The following is a 23,641-nucleotide window of genomic DNA, read 5'->3' on the forward strand; positions in this document are numbered from 1 at the left end:
CTCACCCCCGTCTAAAATCCCCTAATGACCTCATGAATGTCAGGCCCTATCTGTAAGATATGTAAATATGTAAATGTAAATTCATGTAGTTTAATAATGTAAATTATTTAAGGAGATTTAGTTTTAATTATTTATTTATTAAAGGTGTTGTAAATACGCATATATAAATGTCCCTAGATTTAGTTTGAACTTGGTTATTGTTTTAGGAAAGTAGTGTTATTTATTTAAGATGTATTTGTTGTATGTTATGTTTTATTGTATCACCTTTAATTGGGAAAATAACCTGTTGATGATAAATAAATCTATTCTACTATCCTATTCTAGTCCAATTGCACCCATTTTTTCCAGTAGTCTCCCATAATCCACACTATCAAATGCTTTAGCCCAATTGATCTGAATCCAAGATATCTGCTATATCTTGCTGGAATCCTACAAGTTGAGCTTCAGTGGAATGAAATTTCCTAAAACCGAATTGCCTTCTATAGAAACAGTTATTAATTTCGCAAACGTGTCTAATATGATCGGAAAGAATGCCCTCCCAAATCTTACTTGCAACGCATGTCAAACTAACTGGTACGTAATTTTCAGCTTTACGTCTATCACCCTTTCCTTTATATACAGCGGCTACTATAACAGCTCTCCATTCATTTGATATAGCTCCTTCAACCAAACAATAATCAAATAAGTACTTCAGATATGGTACTATATCCCAACCCATTTCCTTTAGTATATCGCCAGAAATCTTATAAATTCCAGCCGCTCTTCTAGTTTTCAAATTTTGTATCATATTGCAAATATCATTTTTATCATATGTACATGTTATTACTTCTTTAGCATTTGTCACCTCCTCTATCTGGACGTTATCCTTGTAACCAGCATTCTTTACATACTGCTGACTGAATACTTCTGCCTTTAGAAGATCCTCACGTACACTCTCTCCTTGTTCAGTAATTATTACCGGAATGTCCTTCTTGGACCCAGTTTCTGCCTTAAAGTACCTACACATACACTTCCATTTTTCACTAAAATTTGTATGACTGCCAATTATGCTTGCCATCATGTTATCCTTAGCTGCCTTCTTTGCTAGATTCAGTTTCCTAGTAAGTTCCTTCAATTTCTCCTTACTTCCACAGCCATTTCAAACTCTATTTCCAGTCTGCACCTCCTTCTTTGGCTCTTTATTTCCCTTTTATAATAAGGTGGGTCTTTACCATTTCTTACCACCTTTAAAGGTACTCGTGCATGCAAGTGTGTGTTTACATATATTTGTTTTTACAGAGGGAACGTCAGATAAATGAAATCTCCAACCTGCTTTCGGAGATGGAGCAGATGCTCTCTTCCGGCCTTGAAAGATACACTTCATCTGATAATTCTGACCAGAATGCCTATGTAAGAGAATGCGTTACACGCATAGAAAGTATAAGGAGTAAGGTTCGATTTCTGCAGCAGAAGATAGCAGAAATCCCGTAAGTATTCGCAAAGACCTCATTAGAGATTATCACAAATAGAAATCAATTGATCATTTCCTTGAAGTACAAATTCTGAAAGTCTACATTGGCCTGAAGTGATTTCCCGGGTTTGGTGAAAACAGGTGGTTCATATGGAAAACGATATGCTGATTTCGAAAACACAAGCCCTTTGCCGTAACACGCACAGATTTTATATAATTCGATATCAATCAATCACTACTGATTTGCATTTAGGGCAGTCACCCAGGTGGCAGATTCCCTATCTGTTGTTTTCCTAGCCGTTTCTTAAATTATTGCAAAGAAATTGGAAATTTATTGAACATCTCCCTTGGTAAGTTATTCCAGTCCCTAACACCCCTTCCTATAAATTAATATTTGCACCAATTTGTCCTCTTGAACTCCAACTTTATCTTCATATTGTAATCTTTCGTACTTTTAAAGACACCACTCAAACTTATTAGTCTACTGATGTCCTCCCATGCCATCTCTCTACTGACAGCTCCGAACATGCCACTTAGTCGGAAACTCGTCTCCTTTCTCCCAAGTTTTCCCAGCCCAAACTTTGTAACATTTTTGTAATGCAACTCTTTTGTAGGAAATCGCCCAGAACAAATCGAGCTGCATTTCTTTGGATTCTTTCCAGTTCCTGAATCAAGTATTCGTGGTGAGGATCCCATACACTGGAACCATACTTTAGATGGGTCTCACCAGAGACAAATATGCTCTCTCCTTTACATCCTTACTAAAACCCCTAAAACCATCAAAACCATGTGCAGAGATCTGTACCCTTTATTTACAATCATATTTATGTGATTACCCCAATGATGATCTTTCCTTATATTAATTCCTAGGTATTTACAATGATCCCCAAGTAGAACTTTCACCCCATCAACGCAGTAATTAAAACTGAGAGAATTTTTTGTTATTTGTGAAACTCGCAACCTGGCTTTTATCCCCGTTTATCATCATACCTTTGCCTACTGTCCATCTCTTAACATTATCGAGGTCATTTTTCAGTTGCTCTAAGTGTTATAACTTATTTCTTACTCTGTACAGAATAACATCATCTGCAAAAAGCCTTATCTCTGATTTCACTTCTTTACACACATCATTGATATATATATAAGGAAAAATAAAGATCCAATAATACTGCCTCTCCCTCTCCTCCATCCCATGACCCTGTTCCATCTGTCTTTTCCTAACCATTACTCCACATTTCCCTTTCCTGCCTCTTCCATTTTTATCCTACTTCCACACTTCTCGGCAACAGTTCCCTGTTCCTCATCTTCCGTCGGTTATTAAACCTGCAGTGACTCGTACCGATTTCTCAGCCTGCAATCTCTTTCCCCTTAAAACATTAGACCACTTGTCTAATACAATTCCCCCCTTTCTTCCCATCCATCTATTACACCTACTGCATCCTGTACATTTTTGATGGAGGCTTACTTTCCTTTCTGTCCTTTGAGAGAATCCTAATTATCTCCCTCAAGCACTCCAACTCCTCCCACATACTCCTTAATGCCTGGCCACACCCCCAGTTCCTACACTCGCACTCCTTAACCATTCCTTCTAAAAATAAGAGAAAAGGAAAAATAAGAAAACTTGTTCTGTGCAAAATAAAAATAAAGGAAATAAATAATGTCTAGGTTAGTTCACAAAGATCACACGACAATAAGTTAATTCATATTGGTTACTACTACACGACAATACTACTTAATTGTATGATTTTTTATTCCTACAACACGCTAACAGGATGAAAATTGTTGTTAATTACTGGAAACATAGAATAATACACAAGAATTACACAATTCTTAACTGCAGTTCAATCTACCCTAATTACAACAACAGAATTCTAGTAAGAGAGTTACTACAGATACCACAGAAACGGTACTATAAAACACAAATATTTCAAAGTTATAGAATAAACACACTATTTTCTAATAAGATACTATAATACACTACAATAATTTTAAACTACGTTCAGCCTAAGTACAGATACTTAAATAATCTACAATAATTTTAAACTGCGTACAGACGTTTTTTAACACGTTCAGTACCTGCTTCTGAGCGGGACACTTGAATGCCTGGACCGGCCATTTTCATGCCCAGCCCTCTTAACGTGCATCACTTAATACGATTTACAATTACTCTTAAACTATAAATGTTAGAAAAATTATACTTTGTGCCTAACTGTAGTAAATATATAAGGTGTGATATCTGGTGTAACAGGTTTCAAAATACGTCTAATTTTATACAGCCTATCTGTATTTTCGGCATAATGATTACTGTCATCGAAGTGAAGAAATGAAAGAATATGAAGGAAGCGTATTCGGAACATTGTTTTAGAAAATATCGTAGTATGAATAACAGGGTCTTCGGTCCAGTACATTTTTATATCAGGATTTTGGACTAATCGGTTTCCACGATTGCATGATCGAATTCTTTGTGAAAGGCCGGGGCGCCGCACTTCTCACTTGACTCGCGTATAGATTGGTCTGCTCACACACATACTGATAAAATTCGTCATTCATGAAAATACTCACGTAACTCAAAAAATCCTGCTTTTTTCTATTTGAACGTTTATACCTGAATTCTCTGTAAATGGTGGAACGGGTGGACAGTAACTAGGATGATATGTATCAGGCACTTCACTTTTCTCTATAGGCCTATCGGATTCGGGAATCGCAATTTCCTCGTCACTATCACTTTCACTATCTGAGTCTATTTCAGGAATTTCATCACCAGAATAATCATTGTGAACAATATCTATTTAATCTTCCGTAAGAAACTTTGTTTTATAAGCCATTATACTACACTCGGTAAGGACGACACGCACTGCATTGGAATCTCAAGTACCGAGTTGACGCGTGATGAAGTTATGAGATTTTTCTGCTAAAACTGCTGAGATAAACATGAGCCCACTCAACGCGAGGGTTATCTCAACAAGGTCAACCAACTTCCTGCTACAACCAGTAACGCTGACTAAGGTGTAAGAATGCATAGATGACGAATATAAACAGCATTGCTTCGCGCGGAACATTAAACGTCTTACGCCGTCTACGGCCCGCAGCATAGGAGCAAGCTTGAACGTCTTACGCCGTCCACGGTCCGCAATGAGTTAATTACAACATGTTATTACCAAGTACAAACAGAAAAGAAAATTACGATTAAAGTTCGAAATTCGCAAAACTACTCAAAATTTTAGAACAGGCACTCTAATTTCTAATAAGTTACTTTGCAACACAACGATAATATTTAAACTACGTTCAGACGTATCCTAGGTGTTACTAAGCACAAATAGAAAAGAAAATTCCAATTAGGCCTAAATTAGATATTCGCAAGAACTACCGGTAAGTACTCAAAGATTACCAACAAAGTTAAACACGTAGAGAGATCAATATTAGCACTACTTTATCCCACTAAGCTGTAATAGAAATTAAATCTGATGTTTGCATAAAAATACACACGAATATATTAGGCAAGATACTATCTAATATGCCGTATCTAACTACAATTCTCAACTGAAGTGTGGTTATGTGATAATTACAGATGGTGGATTACTATTATTTTTCCTACTCCGCGAGACGGAGAATAAAAGTGTCCTTAAATGCTGAAAAATATGAGGTAGTTTGCTTGTGTTATGTAATCTCGTGTATCGAAATATCGATAAATGAGAATATCGGAGTTTTGTGGTTACGGTGTGTATTGCCAGTTTTGTGGATGATGCTGAGCATGTAATAAACGAGTTACTTTTAACACAAAAGCTGATTAAGGCTCTAAGCCTAATATTACATGATGCCAGATGGTTCGTGAATGCGATTACAATCCCAGTTATGTTACTACCCCCAATGAAGATCTTTCCTAATATTACCAAAATCTAAATCTCTTTATTTGCAAATGAGCCGTCTACCTCGGTGGCAAATGGTACACTAAAACACATTATTGTCAAGCACTAAATTTTAAATTAACAAGAGAAAAATTTCCCCAGAATACAGTATTGTACAATTTACGCTAACAATATTTTCTATTAAACACACAACTCATCCTTAATAAGTTTATATTGTTTACAAAATTCTACTTATTATACCTCCTGTACTTACAAACATAGTCAACTCATGTACAGTATGTGGAATTACTTCAAATAATACTATACAACTGGTATAAGATTAAAATTTACATTGCATTTATTTACTTATTTATTTTTTACCCATTTTGTAACCTAAGTAGCATAACGACCTGTTGCATCTTAACCAGAGCCCCTTTTGCCACCACTTTTCAGAGTTCCTGAAGGGTCTTCACAGATACTGTAGCGGTCCCAGGGCGCTCGAATTCCCCACTGTACGTCACCCCTACAGGCAGTCCCCTACTTTGACTGTCCAAACTCCTTAGACCAGGGGATGGAATTAATTTATCCACACACATTTTTATTTACAATAAACTGCACTGGTCGAATGCCCTCTGACATTTCATTTATTTTCTCTGTTGCTGTTTATTCTCTTCTTGAATATCTGTACAGATTTTGGAAAAGGATCAATCACTAACCCTGGTAAACTGTTCCACTCTTTCACGTCCTTCCCAATGAATGAAAATTTACCACAAACGCTTCTGCTAAAATTCCTTCTAATTTAATACTTGTGGTCAGTCCTGCCGATGTAACTATTTTCCATCTGAAGCCTCTCACGGATATCTCCCCATGCTCCTTCTCCTCTTTAGGCTCAATATAAACCTATAAGTCTAGTTTTCTCCCTTCTCTTGCTTAAAATTTCCCACCCAAGTACCTTTAACATTTCTGATACACTACTCTTTCTCCTGAAATCCCTGTTACAAATCATGCTGCTTTCCTCTGCACACTATCTATTTCTTTTATTAGGTATTCCTGGTGAGGAGCCCAAACACTGTTTGCATATTCCAATAAGGGACGAACCATACTTAAGTAACTTTTCTCTTAATTATTTATTGCATCCTTTAAGTAGCCTCATTATGACATGTAACGATCTGTATGCTTTCCCAACCATGTCATCCACATCACCCTTCCAGTGCAAATAACTTTCAAATCTCACACCTAAGTATTTGCACTTGCCATCTTTTGGGATAACTACCTCATCCAAAGTATATTCAAATTCAGTTTTAGAACTCCTGTTTGTAAAAGTTGTAACAGTTGATTTGCATCCATTAACCTTCATATTGTTTTCTTCAACCCATTCTTGGATACTCTCAAGGTCCCTTTTGTGCCATTTCACTGTTCTCAACAAGATCCAGTCGGAACAAAATTGGAGTCTAAGTTATCAGAACGTCGATATTAAAACGTCAGATACTACTATAAGCCGAATGTTTTCGTCAAGCGCTAGGCGAAAAAGAAGCAAAGAAGGCGGTTATAAAAGAATGATGTATGAAGATAGTTAAGAGTTATTATTAGAAGAAAAATTTAACATTCATTCAATTTGCTCATAAGAAGAACGACACGGTCGATCGAAAGAGGAAGAAAATATCATTACACCGGAATTCTAGTCCCAAGACAGAGAGAAGTCTTCGTTCACAGCTGTTCTCTGCAATATTAGCGCTACAAATTATTTCGCACCGCGAAATTAAATCGCTTTTTAAAATATAAAAATATTCCACTGTGATACATCACGTTACACACCTAATACGACGTATTAGCCGATACCAACAATTCGGAGCGGCTAAAGAACTGTAACATCGGCAAGAAGAGAGAAAGGAAAAATATAAGACATAATCTCCATAATTTGAGTGGAACAATCACCTTTACATATTCCAAAGTGTTAGAATATTTTCAGATCAACTCTTCTAAGAGCAATGTTTATTTATCACATGCAAAGAAAGTATGGCCATAAGATGACGACATTGACTAAATTGACGTCTTATTCTGTTCTAATTGCTCGAGCTACTACCATGATGCTCTAAGAAAATGAAGGCGAGGCTGCCCAGATGAAAGCAGTGCAGGATTACGTTTCCGGCCCATGAAGACCAGTAACCAGATGAGACGGTCCCGGATGTTCCCAAACACCTAAGGGAAATGCAAGGAGCTGTGTCCGCATGTCCATTCACCCGGACATGAGACGACTACGGGAAATGCAAAGCAAAGTTTTCTTTAAATCAAATATACAAGTAGGAATTTATTTATTTTTTAATCAAAGTGCTATTCTAGTTAGTGTCAGTGAGATAATTATATACGAGAAGACGGTTACCAAAGTTGGGTTAAAGGATGTTAGGTATTCATCAAACCTAAACGTCAAATCCATATGTACAGTATAGTCAACCAGTGATAATAAGGCATCCGTTCGTAATGCTGTCCATGTAATATGAGAGGAGGTTAACTTTAATCTATTTGTGAATTTCATACGACGTTGAGATAAATGTTAGGCTTATATGAGAATTTATGACACCGAGTAATAGTGGAAATGAGATCGTATGTAGGAAATGGTTATTATATATGAAGGATATGGTAATATTTTTCGGAGTTATGAAAAGATTGAAATTATGACAGAGTAGTTAGATTCACGGTCCATGATGACAGTGAGATATACGTCGAGTTGAAATGAGATACTGTGAAGTGAAATGTGATATTGATATGAAATGTGAAGTGATGGTTCTTTAATGTGAATAATGATATGAGCTAATGATAATTAATGTTGGTGATAGTTATTGTTCTTCGTGAGTATGGTCATAGTTGTGTTGTTAAGGAAAATAATGTTCCATGTTACGTATTTTTGAGGTAGTTAATGAATATAATCTGTATTCAGTCGACCATTTATCCATGAGTAAGCCATGAGTAGAATAGGATACGATCTCGATGCCGTCCGTATGTTGATATTTTATTAAAAATCACCAAATGATTCATAATGAGGAGGATGCTATTAAATTAGCCGACATCCGTGTGTTTCTTCTAATTGTAAGAATTTTCTCACATGTTAGGGAAGCTTTGAAGTTTATTGCAATGCATTACCCGATATCACTGGTGACTTAACTTCACAAATAAGAGTTGTTAGTTGAAAGTGAAGTCTTCTCACAAGGTAGACCACCCAATTACCGTATATTTTGATGGAATGATGGTCACATACACGTAATAGCACAATGTTATGACATAGATATGCACTTGAATGAATTAATAATCTCGAATTAAGAGAATAATTTGCATAATTTTCTAGATATGATGTTTGATCATAATATTTTGAGAGTATACATTGACTTAAAGGTAGTTGTCGATGCTTATGCAAGAAACTGTGCCAAGAAACATGAACATGTTTGAAAATGCGATATCTGTCAAATGTTTTAAAATATTCTGAAGATATTTTCCCAGGTTAATTTGGTTGTGTATCTGGACACAAATAGCTAGAATCAAGAAAAGCTAACGTATTTCCATGAATTAACGAAAATGAGACGAAAGAAAATAGAATATTTAGATTAAATTTTTCAAGAATTTACTTAGGGAAAAATGTGATTCCAATTCTTAATTGATTTATTGCCAAATATGAAACTGCGTCCTACATTTTAAAGAAAAACTCTCAATCTTCGATAGTGTACATAGTATGTTACGATGTAATTTTTCATTCATTTTTATTAGATGCATCTAATATCTTTATTTAACTTAGATTCTTTTCTTTTCAATTAGATATTTCCAGACTAATATTTTTCCATTAAGGTCTTTTAAGGTCATGTTTGTTTCATTTTTAAGCATCCTCACTTGATATTTTATTTCTACCCAAAGTCTTTAACTAAATATTCCGAATAATGAACTTCAAGACATATGTATAGATCAACGTTGATTACTTTTTATCTCAAAGAGAAAATTTGACAATCTTTTACCCCTGATTTGACTCAATTTATAATAAATGAAGCATGATAAAAGTCAACCATTCTTTGAATGACTTTTAGAGCAGTTGCCTAGGTGTAAGTACTAATATCTTGGTAATTTCATAAGCTACAGGTGGATACTAGCTAGGAATACGAGTAGGAGACGTCCTTCTGCGTAAGTTAGGTATTTCCACGAGTATAAATCGGTGTTCTTTTTCTCTCAGTCGGAACCCATAGCCCGTAATCGATGAACAGAGACAATTATAATCATATTCGAGCTAGCCTGGATCTTGTGCGTCCTTACCTGGACGCGGGAACAGCGCACTTTGTCGTTCTGAACAAACCTCAATGTTATTTATTTCACTATAAACAATTATACCAACTGCATACAATCTTATTTTCAATGTTATATTATTCCCTAAATCATTTGCGTACATTAAGAAAAGTAACGGACCGATTATACTACCCTGTGCAATTTCTTTCCAAACTTTCTCTTCCTGCGATATATTATTTCCTACTTTGACTTTCTGAACCCTTGAATTTAGAAATATTCTTATCCAACGTATAACCCTTACGTCCAATCCTATTCCCTCCAATTTCTTTAATAATATTCCATGTTCCTCTCTATCAAAGGCTTTGGAAAGATCTATGGCTATGCAATCTAACTGGCCACCTGAATCCAAGTGATCTGATATGTCCTGCTGAAATCCCACCAGTTGTGTCCCACAAGAGAATTCCTTTCTAAATCCATACTGGCTCCTCATGAACCAATTTTTATCATCACATATCCCTCTGATGTACTTCGATATTAAACTCTCCAGTGTTTTACAAAGTATACTGGTCAGGCTGATTGGTCTATAGTTCTCTGGTTTCCTTTCATTACCCTTTCCTTTATAAATGTGTATTATTATAGAGTCCTTCCATTCCTATTATTTTTGACATAGTCAAAGAGAAATTTTAAATAAGGCACTATGTACCACCCCATTGTCTTTAATACTTCCCCAGTAATTTGATCACTTCCTGCTGCTTTTCCTTGCTGAAGCAGTTGGATTTCTCTGAAAATATCTTCATTTGTGAATGAGAAGCTTATTGTTTCCCTATGTGTCTCTGCCTCTCTAACTTCTCTTACGGTTTCCAACTCCTGACAATCTTCCATCGAATGTATGAATTCCCTACTAAATATGTTTGCTTTCTCAGTATCTGTTAAATAGTGTTCACCCCCTTCTCCCACCATTGTAGGAATTTGGATTCCTTTTCCTTTTTGATTCCTAATGTATTAATACACCTTTTTCCATTTCCCTTCGTGGTCATTACCCTCCTAAAATTTTCCATTCGTATAATACTCCTTTGCTTCCTTTTCCACTCTATTCAGTTCCTTCATTAGCTGTTTTCTGGTTTCTCTACTCTCCCTACACTTTTTGATTTTCCTGTTTACTATTCTACATTTTCTTTTTAATTTTCTTTTTTCCCGTGTATAATAAGCAGGGTCTGAGGTCATTTTACCCTTCTTAACAGGTACAAATCTCTTCTCTCCTTCCCAAATTATTCCTTTAAATGTAGTCCAAAGTGTATCCACATTACTGCCTCCACTTATCCAACAACTGAATTGTGATTTAAGGGAAGTCCCAAATTCATCAACTTTAGTTTTTCTGTACAATTTCTTGTCTTGTGTGACCCTCTTATTAAGCGTTTTTTACCAATCCTACATCCATTATTACAGTCTTATGGTCACCTATTCCTATACTTACCTCAGTTTTATCAACAATTTCCCATGGTTTAACCAAGAATACATCTAGTAGTTATTGAGACGAGTCAGTTCTTGTACTACATGTGTATATCCTACCTCCCAAGTTAACTATTTGCCAGTTTGTGTTCATGGGCTTAACTTGCAGCTCCATTCAACTTCAGGCAAGTTTAGATCTTCCCCAATTATTATCATAATATTATTATTGTTTTATGAGTATAATTTATTATTTCCTCAAATATTTCCATGTCTCTTTCTTCGCTTCGAGGCCTATATATTCCTATAATTCCCACTTCCTTCATATTATCACAAACTAATTTTATCCCTAATATTTCATCCCTTTCACCGGTAAACCATCCATGAGAACAATAAGTTTCCTTCACCAGGATAAACACCACCCCTCCCATGTTATCTCCTCGGTCTCTACGATGGACTGTATACCCTTCCCACCCCTTCCCTCAACCACGATTCCACTCCTATCACCACATCAGTCTCATAAGATGCCATCAATGTACCGAATCTTAATTGTTTATTTACTACACTCTGACAGTTTACCAAGAGCAATCTCAGACCCCCTTCCTCCCTAAAACTTGACTGTTACAATTGGGTAACTTGAAATTCTTTACTTTCCTGAGTTTCATTTTCTAGTTGACTGAGCCAGCTTGAAGTACATCTGGCTCTTTCTACTAGTTTTCCTGGTCAGTATTATAACTCAAGGGAGTTGCCTTTTCTACAGTACATATCTTAAGATTAATAAAATCTAGAACAATATTCGCAATCTTTCGTTTACCTGAATTGTTTAGATGAAGGCTATGCTTTGTGTAACAGAGTCTCTAGAAACTGCTGCATTCAATTACCTGAGTATTACGAAAATGCTTACAAATTTTAACCTCATTTGTATTAAATTTGTCCACTTCAATGTTCACACACGAGTCTCTAATCAAATCATGCCTGTGGGTCACGTTCACTACAGCGATGTTAATGTGAGTTAGCTTACCAAGTGTACAATTAAGCTGAGAAATGACATCCTTAGCGTCGTTGTGAGCTACGTCGTTCGTCCCGCCGGTGATCACTACTGCATTACGACTTGCGAGATTTCTTGCTGGCTGCTCCGTTTCTTCCAATATCTTCTTGACTGGGGCCCCAGGGTAGATGACGGCCGATGCTACAATATCTTCATTGTTCATTTCCTTCGCAATTCCCCTCGCCTGGCAATCACCAAATATAAGAATGTTCGACACTTTCGCCGGTGCACAGTGTGGGATTTTAGGCCTAACTTTTATCCCCAAAAGGAACTTTAACCCCATCAACGCAGTGACTATACATGAGAGCACTTTTCCTATTTGAGAAACTCACAATCTGACTTAACCGCGTTTATCATCATATCATTGCCTACCGCCAATCTCACAACATTATCGAGGTAATTTTCCAGTTGCTCACTATCTTTTAACGTATTTATTACTCTGTAGAGAATAACATCATCCGTAAAAATCCGTATCTCTGATTCCAGTTATTTACTCATACTAGCAAGATACCCGTGCTTCGCTACGGTATTATACTGAAATTTATAGTTGAATGCTTATTGTTTTAGATATATAATCCGCCGAAATTCGCAATCTGACTCGTTTTCTGCGAGAATCCGCCAAAATTCGCGATCTGACTCGGTTTCTAATTGATTACGGCAAGTTTCCTCCCATTCTACCCGGTCAATTGGGTCCCTAATCTTTGCCATCTTTCCCTATAAGCATTTTTAATATGGATCAAATCCTTCGGGATATCCGGCGTGGTGTCTTCTTGGGTGCCTTGTCGGTACTGAACCCGCCGCCGGACTGCGTTCTTAGTCATTACCCGTCCAGGACCCGTTTCCAGCGCGGTCCGCACATTAGACGACGGTCCACAACATTATTATTATTATTATTATTATTATTATTATTATTATTATTATTATTATTATTATTATTATTATAGATGTTCTAGACCCCACAGCAAGATGCAAGACCGCTACTTGGCGGTAAATTACATCTGTACATCTGCTGCCATTGTCATTGTTGACAATGTGACCAGCACCATTGTCGTGCGTAGGCAAGTGTGCGGGATTTCTGACGATATGAATGACATACTTCCGTGTATTATTGGCCTTAATATAGAGGTGAACAATTTGAGGGGCAATCTCATTCCTATTGTTTATTTCAAATGTGTTTAAATTTTTATTTATATTTCAGGAGAATCTACTGTATTCTAAGAACGTTCTCCGAAGGAAAAGATGGCTGTTGAAAACGAACCCAGGAAAGATTAAAAATGATCGGTTTATGATCAGAATAAGTACATCGAAAATCTACAGCCTGTTTCTAGTCATTCGACAGCGTCAGGAATGGAATGAATAAAGCCCCATCTAGCGGCGACAATAGGAATTGTGCCGGCTGCCGAAGGACCCCTCTGGGGTAATGATCGATGAATGACAAATTAAATGAAGTATTGGACAGTGCTGCTGGAATGAATGATGACAGGGAAAACCGGAGTATCCGGAGAAAAACCTGTCTCGCATTCGGTTTGTCCAGCACGAATATCACATGGAGTGACCGGGATTTGAACCACGGATCCCAGCTGTGAGAGGCTGGCGCGCTGCCGCCTGAGCAACGTAGGCTCCTTATAAGTACATTATGAACAGTAAAATCAATTGGTCTCACCTCCTTTTACACCCTACTGCCGTTAAGTTTATTTACACCTACCCAAACAATAATTAAAAGAAGGCGTGTTTCTTTACGTTTGAAGGAGATTCAAAACACCAATGTTCACGTCTATTACCTTCTGTTTCGAGATATAAGTATCTCCATAAAAATAATTCACTTTTTTGACACTTCCTTTCACACTCCCCCCCCCCCCGCACCTATGTGAAATTTCCGGCAAAAAATACTTGTTTCTTTAATAGTAAAGGATCTTCTAAATACCAATTATTACGACTCTAACTTCTTCAGTTTTTAATGTATGTGTCCTCATGAAAGGAATTCAACTCCTTTTCACTCCCGCCCCCAAGATGGTTTCCCCCAAAAAACTCGTTTTTCTTTGTTTTCAAAGGGGATCCAAATACCAATTTTCACGTCTGTAACAACTTTAGTTTTTATTAGATGTATGTATTTTCATACAATTAAGTAAAATAATTTTTCAATTCTTTCACCCCCTCACCACCCCCCACATTCACTGGATTTTCCGAGAATACGTGTTTCTTTACTTTTAAAGCAGATTCCATATATCAAATTTCATGTCTGTAACATATTCATTTCTGAGATATCAGTAGCCTAATTAAAAGAATTCAACACCATTCTCAGTCACTTTTGCCCCCCCCCTCCACCCAAGTGGTATTTCCGAAAACTAAAGATACACGTTTCTTTATTTTTAATAGAGATATAAAGTACCATTTTTCACTTCCGTAACATGTTAAGTGTTTTGAGATATACTGTAGAAATTCTCATTTTAGAACTTCACCCCTTTTTTGTTCCCCTTAAGTAGAGTTTCCAAAAAGAAATCACCTATGTTTCTTTACATTTACAGGAGATTCCAAATACCCACTTTTTACGTCTCTATCATTTTACGTTTCTCGTAGATATAGTCTTTCAAAACATTCACCCCAATTTGTCACTCCTGTTTAATCGCCATAATTGAATTTTCCAAAAACAAAAAATACGTGTTTCTTAATTTTTAAAGGAGACCCCATATACAATTTTTCAGTTCTGTAATATCTTCAGTTTCTGAGATATATGTATCCTCATTAAAGGCATTCAACCAATTTCTCACCCTTTTAACCCCCTCCTATTGGGATTTACAGAAAACAAAAAATACGTGTTCCTTTATTTTTAAAGGAGATTCAAAATACCAATTTTTACATCTGTAAACTTTAAAGTTTTAAGATGTAGACACACTCATTGTAAAAATTCACCCCCATTTTCACCCCCATTATTTGGAATTTCCAAAAACGAAAAAATACCTGTTTCTTTATTTTTAAAGTAGATCCCAAATACCAATTTTCAGGTCTGTAATATCTTCAGGTTCTGAAATGTAAGTAGCCTCATTAAAGGCATTTAAGCCCTTTTTCACCCGTTTCCACCTTTCCTATTGGGATTTTCCGAAAAAAATACTTTTTTATTTTTAAAGGAGATTCTAAATACCAATTTTTACATCTATAAACTTTAAAAGTTTTGAGATAATGATACTCATTTTTCAAATTCACCCCCCTTTCACCCCCCATTAATTGGATTTTCCAAAAACAAAAATAGGTGTTTCTTTATTTTTAAAGGAGATCCCAAACACCAATTTTCACGTCTGTAATATCTTCAGTTATTGAGATATAAGTATCCTCATTAAAGGCATTCAACCCCCTTTTCACCCCTCCTATTTGGATTTTCCGAAAAAAATACGTGTTTCTTTATTTTTAGTGAAGATTCTAAATACCAATTTTTACATCTGTAAACTTTAAAAGTTTTGAGATATAGATGCACTCAATTTAAAAATTCACCCCCATTTTCACCCTCCCATTAATCGGATTTTCAAAAAGCAAGAAAAATGTGTTTCTTTATTTTTAAAAGAGATCAAAAGTACCAATTTTCAGATCTGTAGTATCTTCAGTTTCTGAGATATAAGTACCGATATCCTGATTAAAGGCATTCAACCCCGTCTTCACCGTTTTTCACCCCTCCTATTGGGATTTTCTGAAAACAAAAGATACGTGTTTCCTTATTTTTAAAGAAGATTCTAAACACCAATTTTTACATTTGTAAACTTTTAAAATTTTGAGATGTAGATACACTCATTTTAAAATTTCACCTCCCTTTTCAACCCTTTGGCGACGGAATATCCAAGAAATCCTTTCTTAGCGAGCACCTACATCTTAATATGAATATACCCCCGAAATTCCATTTCTTTATGACCAGTAGTTTTGGCTCGGCGATGATGAATCGGTCAGTCAGTCAGTCAGTCAGGATAAGTTATTTTATATATATATAGATATATATACACATAAGGAAACTTACGTCCTACTGGATTGAGGAACTTCCCTTTTAATTATTATAGGGTCAGATAAAGCTTCGCCTAATATAATCCTCTGAGTTCTATTTTCTAGAAATATAACCACCAAATCAGTTACTCTTCTGTGTAGTCCAATGGCACTCATTTTTGCCAGTAGTCTCCCATGATCTACTCTATCAAATGCTTTAGACAGATCAATCGCGATACAATCCAATTGACCTCCTGAATCCAGGATGTCTGCTATATCTTCCTGGAATCCTACAAGTTGGGCTTCAGTGGTATAACCTTTCCTAAACCCAAACTGCCTTCTATCAAACCAGTTATTAATTTCGCAAACATACCTTACATAATCAGAAAGAATGCTTTCCCAAAGCTTACGTGCAATGCACGTCAAACTGACTGGCCTGTTACTTTCAGCTTTATGTCCATCACAATTTCCTTTATACACAGTGATTCTATAGCAACTCTCCATTAATTTGGTGTAGGTCCTACCCGCAAACGATAATCAAATTAGTACTTCAGATATAGTACTATATTCCTACCCACTGTCTTTAGTATATCCTCCGAAACCTTATCAATTCCAGCTGCATTTCTAGTTTTCAAAGTTTGTATCATACTGTAAATGTCGTTGATATCTTAGATAATTTTTAATACTTCATTAGTCTTAGTCATCTCCTCTATCTGGACATTATCAACTAACATTTTTATGACTGCCAATTATGCTTGCATCATGTTATCTTTAGCTGAATTCTTTGCTAGATTCAATTTCCTAGTAAGTACCTTCAACTTCTCCTTACTTCCACAGCCATTTCTAACTGAATTTCTTCCCAACCTGGACCTCCATCTTTGTGTCCTTACTTCTCTGTTATAATATAGCGGCTGTTTACATTTACTTACTAACTATGAAGGTAAAAACCTGTTTTCACACTCCTCAACAATTGCTTTAATCCCATGGCAGAGACTGTTTACATTGTTGTTACCGCGTCCATCGATCATATTTACATTTAAAAAACTTCCTCATACCTGTTTTATCAGCCATATGTTACTGCCTAATGGTCCTACACTTAAAACCTTCCTTTCTACTACATTTATTTTAAATTACGAGCAAAACAGCTACGTGATCACTAATATCATCTATTACGTCAGATTCTGCATAGAGCTTATCTGGTTTTTCCAGCACCACTTCCAGAATACTCTTCCCTCTTGCTGATTCCGTCACTTTCTGAATCAGCTGTGCTTCCCGTATTAAACTTATTTGTCATTTGTTGGCCATGCTTCCTGGCGTTCGCATTACCTTCCCAATTGGCATTTGGTAAATCGAGATCACCTGCTACCATCATATTCCTTTCCACCTCTTTTCCCACATAGCTGATTATCTTATGAATTAATTCTGAATTTGGGTCAGTGCTACAGTTTCCCGATCTGTGCATTCCATCTACCATCTTTGTAGATGAGCCCTACAGCTAGAATTTAATATTTGTCATCTTTAATTTTTTCATAGCTTCAAATTCTTCTTTCACCAGAATGAATACTCCCCCTCCTACCATTCCTATACTATCACTACGATACAAACTCCAGTTCTATGAGAATATTTCTGCATCAACTATATTATTTCTTAGCCATGATGCAACTCATATTACAACGATTGCTAAGTGTATATATCTGTTAAATTCCTTAATTCTATTCCGTTGTTTACGATACTTTACAGTTCAACACTAACATTTTCGTGTCATCGCTACTTGACCTCCCTATTCCTGTACTGTTATCACTGCTTCGTAGACCACCCCGTTTCCCTGAATATGCCTCCCTACAACCCTTCTAAACACATTTACTAACTTATATTTACCACTGTGGTTTATGTGAAGGCCATCTGAGTGCAGATCCCTATCTCCTACCCGCCCGATACGACCTAGAAATCTCACTCCCAGTTTCCCACATACCCACTGCATAGTCTCATTTAAATCCCCAATTACCTTCCAGTCAGTATCCCTCCTACACAGTATTCCACTGATAACAATCTCCGTTTTTGTAAACTTCACCATTGCTGCATTTACCAGATCCCATACATCCCCAGCTATGTTGGTTCTTATACCTGCTGGCCTTACATTTTTGGCACCAAAGTTAAACACTACCACATTCTCTTTTCCCTCCTCCTTCTCTTCCACTTTCTTCAGCATCTCCTTTAGCCTAATCCCTGGATAACACTCTACCATGGTTCTCTTTCCTCCGCACAATTTCTCCACATGTCTAGCAATGGAATCCCCTATGTCCGTGTCTTCAACCCTCTCCCCCTTCATTTGATCCCCTCCCGTCCTGGCCAGCCCTCTCTTTCCGTACTGCTGCAGAAGCTACTTCCTCCTCCCTTTTCTCCCTCCCATGACATTGTTCCACCTGTCTATTCCTATCCTCTACACTACATATGACTTTCCCCCTACTTCCACACTTCTGATCAACATTTCGCTGTTCCTCATTCTCCCTCTGTTGTTCTACCTGCAGTGACTCGTGCCATCCGGATAGTAGTAAATCTGTAAAATTTGTAAGTCAGGCTGACAGCTTGAGAAAACAGCATCAAGTTACTAGAGATAAGAAAACTTCTGCTGATATTGTTGCTATGAATCTCCACTGGACTTCGTCACCGCAACTCCCGTCTAACATTCGTAGGCGAAATACTTTGTGTCCCAGTTGTGGATATAGAAGTAGTCACATATTTTGCCCTGCTGTTAGTGCTGTATGTCATTATTATGGAAAAAAAGGCCATTCCATAAAGTGTTGAATGCAAAAAGGTCAGTCTTTGGATACGAGATAGCCAATCTCAAGTAGAAGAGAGTTAGTATCTCGGTGAATTGACTGTACTGGAATTGAAATACGAGTCTTGGGAGCTACTGTAAAAAATTTCTGAGAAGGAAGTAAGGTTTAAGCTCGATACCGGCGTTGACATCATTGTTATAGGTACTAATTTATCTAATGAACTTGGCCTGAAGCTAGTGAAAACTAACAAGAACTTGTACGGTGTCGCTAAATCGCCTTTATTTTTGAAAATAGTGACCAATGTCTTACCCAGGTATAAGGATAGGCGGACCTTAGAAGATGTATATAAAATTCAGGATCAAGTCTGGCCTCTATTAGCAGAGAGGCGCCGTCTTAATTAAACCTAGTTACCTTAAATATAGATGAAGTGGAATTTGATACCGTTAGGAGATTTCCTGGCGTGTTTAATTAAAAACTTGACAAGATGAAAGCAAACGATGGGGTATACAATCAGGTTAAGCAGTGAAGCTCAGCTGCAGGGGCGTATTTTCCTTGCATGCAAGGCATTCATTGCATGCGTTATGACAGTGCAAAGGACTGTCTGAAGTATGATTTTAGGTTGTTTCAAGGCAAGTAACATTAATTTCATCTTTCAGAAGTTCAAAAGTTGCGCACAACTTTACTAGTTCTGTTGCTTGACTACGTGTAGCGCTGGTGTAGTCTCGCCATCTAATCCACTGCAGAGAGAAAGAGACAGCAAATGGAGGAGTTAAGGACGTCAGCTAAACTTGCTGAAAATAAAATTGCATACCAGACTCCACGCCAGAACTGCTTCACGCTTCACGCCAAAGACCTGTTACACAAAATTGTGAATTCTCTGAAAGTGTCTTGCGAAAGACAGGAGCCCTAGCTGCATATTCATATTCCAATTGCAACCACACCAGAAGAGGAACCTGAGTCTCCTCATTTGTTAGGTATGGTGTAGTTATTCATCCATTTACTGTTTCAATATTCCCCTCATGCAGACCTAGTTCGCAAAATTTCAAGTAGTAACACTTTAACCCAATTAGTGACTTCATGATAATCGGCAACACTGAATCTAGCAGCTCCCTAAATTGAGTAAAGACAACCCAACATACACTTAAACTGAGCAAACAGATCTATTCAATTTACAGTAGTATTGGCTTTCTTGCAAAAACAAATAAGAAAATAACACAAATATTATATCAACCTATTCTTAAGAGTGTTAATGTGGAGAAAAAACATTCCATTCAACTGAACACAATTTATAGGCTAATCTAATAGATAAGTTAGGCCATATAAGGTGAAATGAAAACATTTAAACCGGGCGAGTTGGCCGTGCGGTTAGGGGCGCGCAGCTGTGAGCGTGCATCAGGGAGATAGTGGGTTCGAGCCCCACTGTCGGCATCCCTGAAGATAGTTTTCTGTGGTTTCCCATGTACACACCAAGCAAATGCTGGGGCTGTACCTTAATTAAGGCCACAGCCAATTCCTTCCAACTCCCAGCCCTTTCGTATCCCATCGTCGCCATAAGACCTATATCTGTCGGCGCGACGTAAAGCAAGTTGTAAAATAATAAAAATTAAAAAACATACAGCGCTGGATGTTATTTCGTCAGATAAAGGGCATTTTTCATATTCCTTAAATAACGCCAAATAAAAATAAAATAAATTTGAAAATATATGCAAGTACCAGGCTGTTTAGCCGTTGCGCCTGAAAATATTGCTATGTGACAATGTTGTCGAAGTACTGACACGCGGCGTATACAGACATGGACAAAAGTATTCATATCCCTACCCATCCAATACAAAATGCTTTATTGCTGGACCAATACGGAGTACAGGTCAAAATTGCAAACCCAAACGTATACCTTGTACAACAGTGGTCATTACAAAGCACAAAATAAACTGGAAATACATAACAGTACATAACAAAGTAACAAATGGGTACTCCATGGCACTACTTGTCTGGACATAAGTATTCATACGTTAGTGTAAAAGTGGGGTTTGAACGAGTAAACAGAAACCTGTGTTGTTCCGTGGCATTAGTTGTGTAGTAGATGCAGACAGAGACGGACTGATTGGCTAGTCAGAGACGGTACTAGTCCAATGGCGAGGAAAACTAGGGAAACGTCTGTTGAAGAGAGACGACTTATTCTACACCTTCACCACCAAATAAAATCGTATTCTGAGATCGGAAACATCATAGGAAGAAGTAAACCAACTGTGCAAAGCATCATACAAAGGTTAAAAGAAGAGCATGTTCTTGTAAGCAAGAAAAGAAATGGACGTGCGTAGAAACTGACCGCACGATAACAAAGGTTCATAGTAACCACAATTAAAGAACAACCACACACTAAATCTTCGGCAATAGTATCGCAGCTGGCAGAATATTTCCATCATGCAGTGTCATACAAAACAGTAAGGAGGGTCCTTCACTCCCTGAGTATCGATCTAGGGTCCCAAGAAAGAAACCGCACATAACGAAAGTGAATCGACGGAAGAGACTACAATTTGCAAAGCAAGATGTGGCGAAAGATAATGCGTTTTGGTCGACAGCGATGTTTACAGATGAGAAAAAATTTAATGATTCCCGAAGTGATGGACGCATTTTAGTGTGTAGACGCCCCAAAACAGAGCTAAATGAGCAGAACCTCGTTACCACTGTGAAGCACGGCGGGGGTGGGGTTATGGTGTGGGGCTCAATGGTCGCTTCAGGTGTTGGGGAGTTGGCATTTTCTGAGGAGACGATGGACAGATTTAAATATCTGAATATCCCGAAAGAAAACTTTCGCCAAAGAGCCGAAAAGCTTGGGATTTGCTATGAGTTTTACTTCCAACACGACAATGACCCCAAACATACTGCGGAAATTGTTCGTTTGTGGGTACTCCACAACACGCCGCACACACTAAAAACACCTCCCTAATCGCCGGATTCCAACCCCATCGAACATCTATGAAGAGAATTGGAGTCCAGACTAAGAAAATACCGCATAACAAGTAGAGCACACTTGAAAAAGTTACTATAACAAGAATGGGGAAACATTTCATCTGAACTAACATGGAAACTGGTATTCTCAGTGCCCAGCAGGTTAAAAGAAATAATATACAGGAAAGGCAAACAAACGCGCTACTGATCGAGTTGGTAATATCTGTATCTGCATTGAGTTGTGAACTCTTCTGGGATACGGTATGAATACTTATGTCCAGACAAGTAGTGTCCTGGTGTGCGAATTTGTTGCTTCGTTATATACCGTTATTTACTTCCAGTTTATTTTGTGCTTTTTAATTTACACTACGGTACAAGGTATACGTTTGGTTATATAATTTTGACCTGTACTCCGTATTGGTCCAGCAATAGAGGATTTTATATTGTATGGGTCGGGGTATGAATACTTTTGTCCATGTCTGTATATAATTATGAGCGATAACTCTTTGATCGAAATTCGCACAATATTGAACCTTAGATAATTAAACCTTACAGGCCAGAGTTCTAAGCTGTAAAATTTCACACGATTTTTCTGGGCACTACACAATGATTTCAAGAAATGTTCATTCTTTTTGGTGATTTTCCTAAAAAACAATTCAGTAAATTGATCGAAGTCAATGGAAAATATTTTGATACGACTTAAATCCGAAATGAGGGCAATGTTCACTTCTGAACACTTCAAAGGTAAGACTGTGGCACAAATCCAGAAGTTCCTATTGACCAGTGGTCTCCATAGTGGTCTTTGTGAGCTTTATAAATTGTGTACATTGGCCCTTCCGCCCGCTGTTCCTAGAGTCAAAGTCGTCTCTCTGCATCAGGAATGATTTCTATAGTGGGAATGGGGATGGAGACACATTCGTGCATGTGGGGCTATGCCCTTTCTTCATTCTCCATTCCTGAATTGTATCTACAATTTGTGGGAAATAATAATAATAGAGAAGGATCATCTTGTTTAGTTGAAAGCACGTGAGGACTTCCACAGTGACGTCACCAAGGAATTCTGAAAAAAGAATAGCAGAATTCACCTATATGTAATTAGGGTGAGTGGAATTGGAATTTAGTAGATACATTGTACTGCTGCATGGTTACTAGTTGCATGCCTCCGTGAGGAATCCACGATACACCACTGCTCAGCTGGTATAGCTGCACCCTGTTGTGTGGCAATACCCTTAAGAGATGGAGTTAAAGTGGAGCTGGAAAAGATGATTAAAGAGAGGATAATCTAGTTAGTAAAAGAAGCTACACATTTGGTTGGCCCTACGGTCGTGGTACAGCTCAAAGGTGATAGGGTCTGAATAGGTGTGGAATTCACACAGTTAAACAAATTTATCCAACGGGTACACTCTGGAAAATTTTTAAAAATACTTTCTTTCGTTACATTTTGCTGTATGTCGCAGTGACACCGATAGGTCTTATGGTGACGATGGGACAGGAAAGGCGTAGGAGCGGGAAGGAAGCGGCCTTACCCGTATTTGTCTGGTGTGAAAATAGGAAACCGCGGAAAACCATCCTCGAGCCTGCTGACAGTTGTGTTAAAAGCATCTATCTCCCAGATGCAAGCTCACAGCTAACTCGCCCGGTTTTACAAGGCTAGGCGCATCTAATTGCTTCTAACATATCCATTTGAACCACAATAGCTATAAACTCTCATCATTTACAGCCTAATTCGGCAGATGTTGTTTCAAAGAAAATTAAAATAAATATCATCAGATATTACGGGGCCTCAAAAAATTGTTAGGTTAGTCTTATGGATGATATATTTGTGGAGCGTGAGAATGCAATTCAAATCCACGAACGAGTCGAGAAGGAACTAAGTAGACTGAACAAATACGGGACTACC

At 37.4% G+C, this 23,641-nt stretch overlaps 2 long non-coding RNA genes across 2 annotated transcripts in view; one reads left to right on the top strand and one right to left on the bottom strand.

Annotated features, from left to right (window-relative positions):
* The window catches only part of LOC137498619 (uncharacterized), a 292,912-nt gene that overhangs the window by 257,092 nt on the left and 12,179 nt on the right, over nt 1–23,641 (top strand). The window contains exon 2 of the long non-coding RNA XR_011017874.1: nt 1,279–1,466. This is a non-coding gene — a long non-coding RNA (uncharacterized lncRNA). The remainder of the gene's footprint in view (nt 1–1,278; nt 1,467–23,641) is intronic.
* The window catches only part of LOC137498618 (uncharacterized), a 305,338-nt gene that overhangs the window by 246,384 nt on the left and 35,313 nt on the right, over nt 1–23,641 (bottom strand). The gene's annotated exons all lie outside the window — the stretch shown is intronic.

This window comes from Anabrus simplex, chromosome 2 (genome assembly GCF_040414725.1).
Source record: "Anabrus simplex isolate iqAnaSimp1 chromosome 2, ASM4041472v1, whole genome shotgun sequence".
NCBI lineage: Eukaryota > Metazoa > Arthropoda > Insecta > Orthoptera > Tettigoniidae > Anabrus > Anabrus simplex.